The following is an 11,018-nucleotide window of genomic DNA, read 5'->3' as shown; positions in this document are numbered from 1 at the left end:
ATGGTTCATAGAGGGATCATGATCCGAGGAGAGACCGGAAGAGGCAGACTCCTTCCGTTGACACCCAGCAGCGTCGACCAGCAGAGGCGCACAGGTCGCCCATCCTTCCGAGCGCTAGCAGCACCTCCAACAGACCACCTCCAAGACAGTTCACCGACACTTGTTTTAGGTGCGGTGCGGCAGACACCGTATGTGGGAGTGTTCTCGCCCCTAGCAGCAGCAGAGAGAGGTCCACAGCAGCCTCCACCACCGCAGCAGCAGCACTCACCCCATACAGCAGCAGAGGCCCCCACGCGGCGCAGCAGCAGCCCCCACCACCGAGACCACCTCAAGAAGAAGATCGCTCACCTCCAGGCCGCAGCAGAAAGGCGCAGCTCGACCACCTCGGTGACAGCAGAGCAGAACACGCTTAGAGGGGACAGACACCTCCCCAACCGGCTCAGCTCGATTCTATGCGGCCCACCAGGATCCCACAGTTATCCGGAGGAGTCGTTGAGGGTATACTTCAAGGTATCCGCATGCATTGCACGTGTGTTATTTGATTCTGGGTGCATCTCATTCTTTTATGGTCGAGAGTTTTTGCCGATCGACTGGTTTGCCATTGGAGTCTGCTCGTGAGGGGTTGATAGTATCGACTCCCTTGGGAAGACTGCAGTGTTGGGCCGATTTTGCTCGTCTTGCCCCATTTTGGTTGGGGATATCTTTTTGCCTGCCGATCGTTTGTTTTGCCTATGTCCGAGTTCGACGTCATCCCGAGCATGGATTAGCTTGCCGAGTACCACGCCATATTGGATTGTTCCGCGAGGATAGCATGTTTTGTATACCGGCTTGCCGCCAATTCATTGCCGAGCCTAGAGGAGAGCCGTTATCTTATTTGATGTCATGTGCCATAGAGGGAACCCATAGCGGTGAGCATCGACCGGTTGCTCGTGGTTTGCAATTTTCCCAATGTGTTTCAGGAGATTCCGGGATTACCGCCTCATCGACTCACTGAGTTTCAGATTGATATCGTGCCTGGTACTGCGCCTATTTCAAAGGCCCCATATCATATGGCACCATTGGAATTGCGGGAACTGCAGAGGCAGTTGAACGAGTTGCGCGAGTTAGGCTTTATCTGTCCGAGCAGTTCACCGTGGGGAGCGCCGGTACTCTTCGTGAAGAAGAAGGATGGCTCGTTGAGGCTCTGCGTAGATTACCGCGAGCTCAACAAGGTCACGATCAAGAACAAGTACCCGCTCCCGAGGATTGATGATTTGTTTGATCAGCTGCAGGGTGCACAGTTCTTTTCGAAGATTGACTTGCGTTCCGGTTATCATCAGATTCGGGTCCGAGAGGAGGACATTCCGAAGACAGCATTCAGGACGCGTTATGGTCATTTTGAGTTTCAGGTCATGTCCTTTGGACTGACCAATGCACCCACGGTCTTCATGCAGTTGATGAACGAGGTCTTCCGTCCGTATCTCGATCAGTTTGTTGTAGTCTTCATCGACGACATTCTGATTTATTCGCGGACCCGTGAGGAGCACGAGCAGCATTTGGAGGTTACGTTGCAGACCCTCCGTGCACACCAGCTGTATGCGAAGCTGGAGAAGTGCGAGTTTTGGCAGGAGGAGGTGAAGTTCCTCGGTCACGTGGTGACGAGGGAGGGTGTCGCAGTGGACCCCTCGAAGGTTGAGGCAGTGCGTCAGTGGGGCCAGCCCACGACTGCGTCCGAGATCCGCAGTTTCCTTGGTTTAGCGGGCTACTACCGACGTTTCATTGAGGGCTTCTCTCGTATTGCAGCCCCGTTGACCAGGTTGACCCGGAAGGGCGCAGAGTTTATTTGGAGTGACGCCTGCGAGCGAGCATTTATGGAGTTAAAGGACCGTCAGACGTCTGCTCCTGTCCTCACTCTTCCTTCTGGGAGTGACAGATTTATTGTATTTACTGATGCCTCGCATATTAGTTTGGGTGCTGTCCTGATGCAGCACGGGAGACCAGTGGCCTTCGCGTCTCGCCAGCTCAAGGTCCATGAGCTGAACTACCCCACGCATGATTTAGAGTTGGCTGCAGTTGTCTTCACACTGAAGGTGTGGAGACACTATCTCTATGGGGTTAGGTTCGAGCTCTTTTCTGACCACAAGAGCTTGAAGTACCTCTTCTCACAATTTGAGTTGAACATGAGACAGAGGCATTAGATGGAGCTCCTGAAGGACTATGATTTCGATCTTCAGTACCACCCAGGCAAGGTGAACTTTGTGCGGATGCCCTTAGTCGTCAGCCACGAGGCCTGGTGGTGCATATGATGATTCAGGAGTGGCGGATGCTTGAGGGTATAACAGAGTATGATTTTGAGTTCGGCTTGCATTCTTTGTGCAGTTATCGAGCCTGCCGATTCAACCTCTCTTGTCGCAAGGGTGATCGAGGCTCAGCAAGCGACGAGTCATTACAGGATTACAGAGCGAGTCGCATCCGAGAGTCGTAGATTGGCGATTGGTTCGAGATAGTGAACTTCGCTCGAGGCCGATTATGTGTCCCGGATATTCCCGAGCTACGTAGAGATCTTATGACCGAGGCACATCGATCGCGGTTTTCCATCCATCCTGGCTCGACGAAGATGTACCGCAATATGAGGCGACAGTATTTTTAAAGGGGATGAAGCTCCAGATCGCCGCTTTGTGGCCGAGTGTGACACGTGCCGGCGTGTCAAGGCCGATCATGGTCTATTGCAGCCGCTGAGTGTCCCGACGTGGAAGTGGGAGCACGTGTCGGCGATTTCATTATGGGTTTACCGAGGACTCAATGCGGTCATGATGCCATTTGGGTTGTCGTTGATTGTCTGATGAAGTAGGCACATTTTATTGCGATACATGCGACTTGGTCTTTGGACCGGCTTGCGAGATTATTCATCGAGGATATTGTGAGACCGCATGGTGTTCCGGTCTCGATCGTTTCGACCGAGACCCGAGGTTCACGTCTCGATTTTGGGGAGCTTCCAAAGAGCGATGGGTTTTGATTTGCAACTCAGCACCGCGTACCATCCGCAGACCGATGGCCAGATCGAGAGGGTCAACCAGATCCTTGAGGATATGCTTCGGGCCTGCGCAATTGATTTCGGGGGTAGCTGGGATGAACATCTGCGATTGGCTGAGTTCTCGTACAATAACAGCTATCAGGCGACCATCGACATGGCTCCTTTTGAGGCACTATATGACAGACCATGCAGATCACCGAGTTGTTGGACCGAGGTTGGAGAGCGTTGTCTCTTAGGTCCCGAGCTTGTGCAGGAGACGTCAGAGGCTATTGATATCATCAGGCAGAGGATGCGTATAGCTCAGAGCTAGCAGAAGAGTTTTGCTGATCATCGGCGTCGTCCCTTAGAGTTTGATGTAAGGGACCATGTGTATCTCAAGGTCTCGCCCATGAAGGGTGTAGTTCGTTTTGAAGCGAAGGGCAAGCTTGCCCCGAGATTCATAGGACCTTTTGAGATCACTGGGCGCGTTGGCGCCGTGGCCTATCGGCTTATCTTGCCATCTCAGTTGTCTGGCGTCCACAACATTTTTCATGTCTCCATGTTGAGGAAGTGTAGGTTAGACATCGTTCCTGTTATCGATTGGCAGCTGTTAGAGGTTCGTGAGGACGCTTCTTAATCGAGCAGCCAGTTCGTATCCTTGATCGGAAGGAGCAGGTCCTCCGGACCAAGGTCATTTCGTTAGTGAAGGTTCAATGGGGTCACCATTCTATTGAGGAGGCTTCTTGGGAGCGCGAGGCTGAGATTCGAGAGCGTTATCCCCATCTTTTTGTTGATTGATTGTGTTTTATTTTGTAGGTTATCTCTGATGTTATAAGATGATGAGTATGTTTCTTCTTCCTTATGAGTTCTGCTTAGTTGCGATGATTATGTGAATTTCGAGGACAAAATTTCTATTAGGAGGGGAGAGCTGTAAGCCCCGTATCCTAGACCGTACCGTTCCATAGGCTTCCGCGGTCTTTCCGGTCGAATTCCGGCAACCTTCGACCCTTAACCGGTATTTGCGCGCGACCCTGATTCTCATGCCGTCAACCCGAGTCAACTCAACCCAGGACTTGTACCTTAGCGACCGCGTCGTCGCCGCGGTTCCGATGCCGCGACTTGCGCGCCGAGGCGATACCCTGGTTGGGAGATGTGGGCCAGCGTTCGGTGCGAGGAAAACGCCGCGCGTGCGAATTCCGAGGGAATCTCTACAAGGTGTCACATCAATCAATCAACCCATCAATCCCATCATGTCAAGTACACATCACCTTTCACCTTTTCCCAAGCAAGCCCCAAAGTCAAAAAGTTCTTACACAAGCCTTACCTTTCTTACAACTTTTGCCACAAAAGTCAAAAGCTCTCTCTCCCATCCATCACTCCATCACACATCACTCATCCCTCTCCCTTTTCAAGTCTCTCTCTCTCCTTCATTTTCAAAATCCAATCCAAGCAAGAGAGCCTCCCGTCCAAGCCCTCCCATGGTGAGAAAAATGCTTATGTGAGGCCCACCTTTCCATCCCTAGATCTCCCATCCTAGCCATCCATTTCTCATCTTCCTCCATCAAAGAGAAGCATAAGGAGCTAAGGATGCCAAGAGAGCAAGAAGATCAAGCGGTGGGTGCTTTAATAGGGTAGTTTTTAATGTTTTTAAGATGGGCCAAGTGAGGCCAACCGATCAATGGTTTGAATCTCACTTTGGACCCTAAGATGTGGCCGATGGCCCACTTGGATCATCATGATCATTCCATGATGGGGCCATTCTCCATGGACCCCATCATGATGTTTATTTTCCTTGCATGCTTAGGGTCATCTAGACCGTCTATTTTAGTGGAGAAGGGATATCCACCGTTGGATTTCGATTTCATGGACCCACATATAATGGGACCCACTTGATGTATGATTTAGTGCAAAGGAGGGCCCATAGTGCCGGGGTCCCTCCATCACGCGTGTCCCACTCTCTATCTCTCTCTCCCTCTTTTTTTTTCTTTATGTTTGACGATAAGGAGGTTGTGTGGCCCACTTGAATGGACCCCACCACAAGGTATGTATTCCATCCAAATCACCTACAAGTGGGGCCCACTTTACGTGTATTGTACCCACACCATCCATCAGTGGTGGCCCACATGAGCAGGCCCACCTTGCAAGGCCTGACAGTCCAGCGTCCAGGGACGCTGGATGTTTTGGTTGGGAAACACAAATATTAGCTTGGTTCCAAGATAATGGGGGAGGCCCACCTATTTTGGCCCCACCTTGATGTATGTCTTCAATCCACACCATCCATTTCTTTCCCAAGTCCCTTTTAAGCGTTGAGCCGAAAGATGGGATCAATCAGACCTTCGGGCGGGCCATACCATACCAAATGGTGGTTTTCACCATTGAAACCTTCCCTGATTGTCTATACGACGAAATATGCCCAATATTGGGCTTGTTTTGCTTGTCTGGAGCCATGGAGGGCCATTGGACGGAGTGGATTATCTGGATGTGGACCCCACCTGTATAAACCGCAAGAAAACAGAAAATCAAAAAAATGAAATAAAAATTCAAACACAGCAGCGTCGGCTGCTGTGTCAGAGAGGCAGCAGGCGCTGCCTGCGCACCAGCGTCCGGACGGACGGGCTGGCGGACAGCCACCCACGGCTGTAGCCGTGGGCCCCACCTTGATGTTTAATTGTCATCTAATCCGTTCAAATGGTGGGCCCTAAGGTCAGTGGACCACCCTCCAAATTTCAAGCCCATCCAAGACTCAGGTGGCCCACACCGTATGAAATAGTGGGATTGAACCTCTACCTTTGAAACCCTTTTGGGGTCCACAGAAGTTTTGGATCAGGGTGAAATTTGTTTTCACCCTTTATCTAGGTCTACTTAACCTTATCAACGGTTGGATGGGGTATAAACATTATGTTGGGCCCCACGTGGAGCCCACAGCCTTATATGTGTTGTGCTGCCTCCGTCCAGGCGGACGGTGGAGCCCACTGTGATGTTTGTGTGCGTGCGTGTGTGGGTGTGTTCGTGTGCGTGCGTGTGTGGGTGTGTACGTGTGTGTTTATATGTTTATATATATATATATATAGTACATATAACATTATATAAATTATAATATTATATATATATATATATAAACATATAAACACACATGTACACACCCATCTTAGTTTACTTGTGGCCCATGGTCAAGGCCCACTTTGATATGTATTTAAGGCCATCTCAGTTTACTTGTGGCCCATGGTTGAGGCCCACTTTGATTTATATGTAAGGCCCATGGGTCGAGGCCCATTTGATGTATTAGGGGCCCATGGGTTAAGGCCCATTAAGATGTATTGGGACCTATGGGTTGAGGCCCATTTGATGTACATATGGGGCCCAATTGGCGAGGCCCATTTGATACACATAAGGCCCAAAAGATTAGGCCCATTTGATACATTCTAAGGCCCACGGGTTATGGCCCATTGCAATGCACATAAGGCCTATTGGTGCGGCCCATTGAGGTGGCCCACTTGATGAATATGAGGCCCATATGATACGGCCCATTTGATGTATTGAAGGCCCAATGGGATATACCTAAGGTCCATTGCAATGTGTAATCCCAATATGATTTATGTAATGATGTTTATGGCGGGCTGTACCTTGGGACCAATGGCGGTTTGACGTCCAAATTGCAAGTATAGTGTTGGTTAAATGTCCGCATTATGACTTCTCCTAGGGCCCATACATGTAATGTGTAGGCCATCTAGGCCCATCTTCGTTATGAACATCATCCATCCTATATAATATGTTTAGTTCGATGATTCATGATCATATGCATCATACGTATGCTTGATATGAGAAATGACTGATCATAGCATATGCCTTTGGGCAGATTGTTTAGGGGCTCCCGTACAGGGGGTGTTGCCTTACATGAGCGCACGATACACGCAGGATTGCTGCATGACTGGATAGTGTGATTCATGCATTCGCATTGTGTGATATGGTTACTGTACGCCCTAGCGACATCAGGGCCGTAGCCTCTACAGACGTATCGTGGTTGGCAGGATTGGATACCGAAAATACTGTTCTACATGGGGTGCTATAGATATCCCTGGGTGAAAGTCCTTAAACCCTTATGGTACCAAGAGGTTGCTCCAACGTCTAGACCGAGTGGGTGTATGAGCGCCGAGTGCCGATTACTAGACGGTTGCGCTTTCCACTGTGTCGTGGTCGGTTGAAAGGGGGTGCGGCCTTACCTGCCCAAGAGTAGGGGGTAATGCTAGGCTGAGTCTGACCAGCTCAGGGAATGGGTCCGCTATTGACGAGCCGAGCCCGATATTGGCAGGCGGATAGTGAGGTCTTTTCCACTCACCTTATTGCGCGTGATGGGGCGGCAATCTGGCTTGGAGTATACTAGACCCTAGTGATATTTCAGATTTTGAGTTGTATCGATATGTGGACTTAGATGAGGATTTGTATGCTTGAGTTGCATTTCACATGGCATGGCCTTGGTATGGCCGACATCATCCTTTGCATCGCATGGCCTTGGTACGGCTAATGGTATTCTTAGCATTTATCAGCATGTTCCGCATTACTCTGATACTGCATAGCTGCATTACCACCTTGAGCATACACTTTCACCACCCTCTAAGCTTTCTATAAGCTTATGCACGACTGTTGCGTGTAGGTGACGTTGGATCGCAACAGCGCTGAGGCTTGAGCCGTAGCAGATCTTTTTGGAGCTTTTGGTCTATCATCATTGTATTTCCCCTTATGCTCATTGTACTTGTAAAGTTTTTGATCATAGTAAAAATGTGATGGAGTTTTTGGTTGTTGTTTGTAGGTTATACCTTTGGTTATGCTTATTATGAATCAAACTGATGTCGAAAATCCTCCTCGTAGCATCCCAGGATCGGAACCTGGCGAATGGGCGTTGGGAGCGGAGAATGGAGTTCTACGGAAGCTGTCGGCGCCGGATTCGGCGATCGAAAATTTTATGAGCCCGGTTTCCGAGTTTGGGGCGTGACAGATGACCCACATCTATGTCGGCCCCTAATGACGAATGGCTTACATCCAAGGTAGACCCTGATGATGGACAACCTACATCAAAGGTGAGGCCCATGCAATAGACGGTCCACATCAAAGGTAGACTCCACTTGATGGTTGGTGAACATTAAAGGAATGCCCCACATGATAGACAATAACATTGATGGTAGGCCCCACATGATAGATGACCCACATCAAGGTGAGCTCCGCATGAGGATAATTCACATCAAAGGTCGGCCTCTAATGATGTAGGGTGGGACCTGCTAAATGATTGGCCCACTTTGAAGTTGGTCCTTGCATGATGGATGATCCTACATGCAACATGGGCCCCACATGATGAATAACCCACATCGAAGGTGGCCCTCACAAGGTGGATGGTCCACATTGAAGGTAGGACCCATGGATGAATAGTTCACATTGAAGACAAGGCTAAGGTGGGCCCAAACATAATGAAAGGTCCACATCAAAGGTTAGGCCCACGTGATGGATGGTAGATATTAAAAGAAGACCGGACAAACTTAAGGAATCAGTACTTAAGTAATATTGGAAGCCAAACATACTTTTCTACTTGTTTGGCTAAATAAGTAGAAGCCAAGGGGTACTTAAAAATAAGTAACTTATGTAAAGTAACTTATGATCCAAACACCTCATCATCCTCAGCATGTTGATTTTGATGTAACCGCAGTATTAAATGTTAATTCATAATGTTGACATCTTTACATTTTGATAGGTCTTATCTCAAAAATCTAGGCAGACTATGTGGGCCCCATGCATTGTATTGATGCCGTTCATTCATTTTATTTTTTTCCAATCATTTCAAGGCTTTACCCAAAAAATGGGGCAATCTAGAGATCAAGTGGAGCACATCATAGGAAACAGTAGGAATAATGATGTCACTATTAAAATCACTATTTTCTTTGGTGTGGTCCACTTGAGCTTTGGCTCTGGCCCTTTATTAGGCTCATGCACTAAAATGATTTTTTTTTTTTTTTTAAATGAATGAGCAGGGTGGATATAATGCACACATCATTGTGGAGCCGATTGAGTTCCCATAACAAAACAATGTTGAAGTGTGTTAGTGTAATTCTATTCATTTTAAGCAAAGTACTTGCGTAATTAATTTGTTTTTACACTACAAATACATGTAATTACATCAAAACAAACAGGCATGTCTTGCCCACAACATAGAAGTGGGGATCATGTTATTTATTTATTTATCTATTTATAGACCAACAGGAATCTATAAGCCTTCAAGATGATACTAGAAAACATTAACATTTCAACCATTTGGGTAAAAATTGGCATTTGAGCAAGAACACTACAAAGAAGAATAGACAATGGAAGGCCAAGAGCTTTCAACATGGAGGGGCCACAGATCATCAGTCACAAACCATATGTCCATTTGTATGGAAGGAATCCATATGCTGAACCCATTAATTCCTCTTTACATAAAGCCTTAATTAGAATTAAGGTGTTAGTACCAAACAATGACAACAAACTTTTCTTCCAAGTTCCAAGGTAGTTCATCGGTACAAGCTCCAGACCCTTGATCAGATTCGACCCACCATGAATGTGCCCTGCCCCAAAAAGCTTAGGCAGGACCGCTCATCAAGTAGACAACAAGTGTACATTGAGGATAGACCATCAACCATTTGTTCTCTACCCATCATTTTCTGTATATATTTTTGGCCCACCTAATTAGTGGATTGGCCTAATTTCAGGTTATATGGCCTAGAACCCACGTTCCTGCATCATTGGGAGTGCATGTAACATGTAACTTGAGGCAAGAATATCTAAAGAGTGTGCCTACCGATAGAGGGCTCAAATCTCATATACGTTCTATGTTGGCATATGTGCCCTTTTGTGGATGGGTAGGGCTCCATGTGCGCATAGGCTGGGGGCAACATCATGTAATTACAGCTACTGAAAATAGCAAAAAACAAATAAAAAATAAAAATAAAAATATTACCACACCTCTGTAAATAAGGGTTGGAAATGGGACTTGATGGTGTTGTTTCCATGTCAATCCAACCCCACCGACGCAGTTTGGCACCATCTACCACTTCCTTTCCGAGGCAGCTTGGTAGGCTACCCCAACACCAGCCTACTAGCTGGTGTCAAAGCTCTGTGACTCCATCATGATGCATGTATCCTTTTCACGCCATGTAAGCGATTGCGTAGTGAGTAACTCAGTACGTCCACCATGATTTATGTATTTTGTTCACTTCACAAAAAATGAATCATATACAATGTTCAAATGGACCACACCACGGGAAACAGTTGAAATGAACGTCTACTGTTGAAAATTTCTTGGGGCCACAGAAGTTTTGGATCAAGCTTATATTTGTTTTTCCCTTCATCCATGTCTGTATGATATTATGGACAGTTTGGATGACAAAAAAAACATCACTCTGGGCCTAGCAAGGTTTCCACGGTGGATATCATTATCCACATTGCTTCCTGTGGTATGATCCACTTGATTTTTGGTTATGCTTCAATTTTTAGCTCGACCCCTTGAATTAGATGGAAAAACGAATGGACAGTGTGGATAGACTACATACATTCAACGTGGGCCCAACTGAGTTTACTCAGTATCAATAAGAGCCTACGTGAGTAACTCAATACGCAATCTGATTTCGCCGTCCATCCATTTTTTCTAGCTTATCAAGGCAGATCCGAAGATCAAGAGGACCACACCACTGAAAAAAGTGGGGATAATACCGCCCACTATTGAATCCTTCCTATGGCCCACAGTCACGTTTATTTGTCATCCAACCTGTTCATAAGGTGACACATACCTTGATGAAGGGAAATGACAAATATCAGGTTGATTTAAAACTTTTTAATCCCCATACATTCAAGGTGGCCCAACTGAGTTTACTCGGTAACAATAAGAGCCTACGTGAGTAACTCAGTACGCAATCCGATTTCGCCGTCCATCCATTTTTTTTAGCTTATCAAGGATCGCAATAGCTTACTGGTGTTGAGGTCACCAGCCAAGCCACGCTGGAAGTGG

The sequence above is a fragment of the Magnolia sinica genome, chromosome 13 (genome assembly GCF_029962835.1).
Source record: "Magnolia sinica isolate HGM2019 chromosome 13, MsV1, whole genome shotgun sequence".
NCBI classification, from domain to species: Eukaryota; Viridiplantae; Streptophyta; class Magnoliopsida; order Magnoliales; family Magnoliaceae; genus Magnolia; species Magnolia sinica.
The sequence above is the reverse complement of the archived record's forward strand: the minus strand, read 5'-3'. Positions refer to the sequence as shown.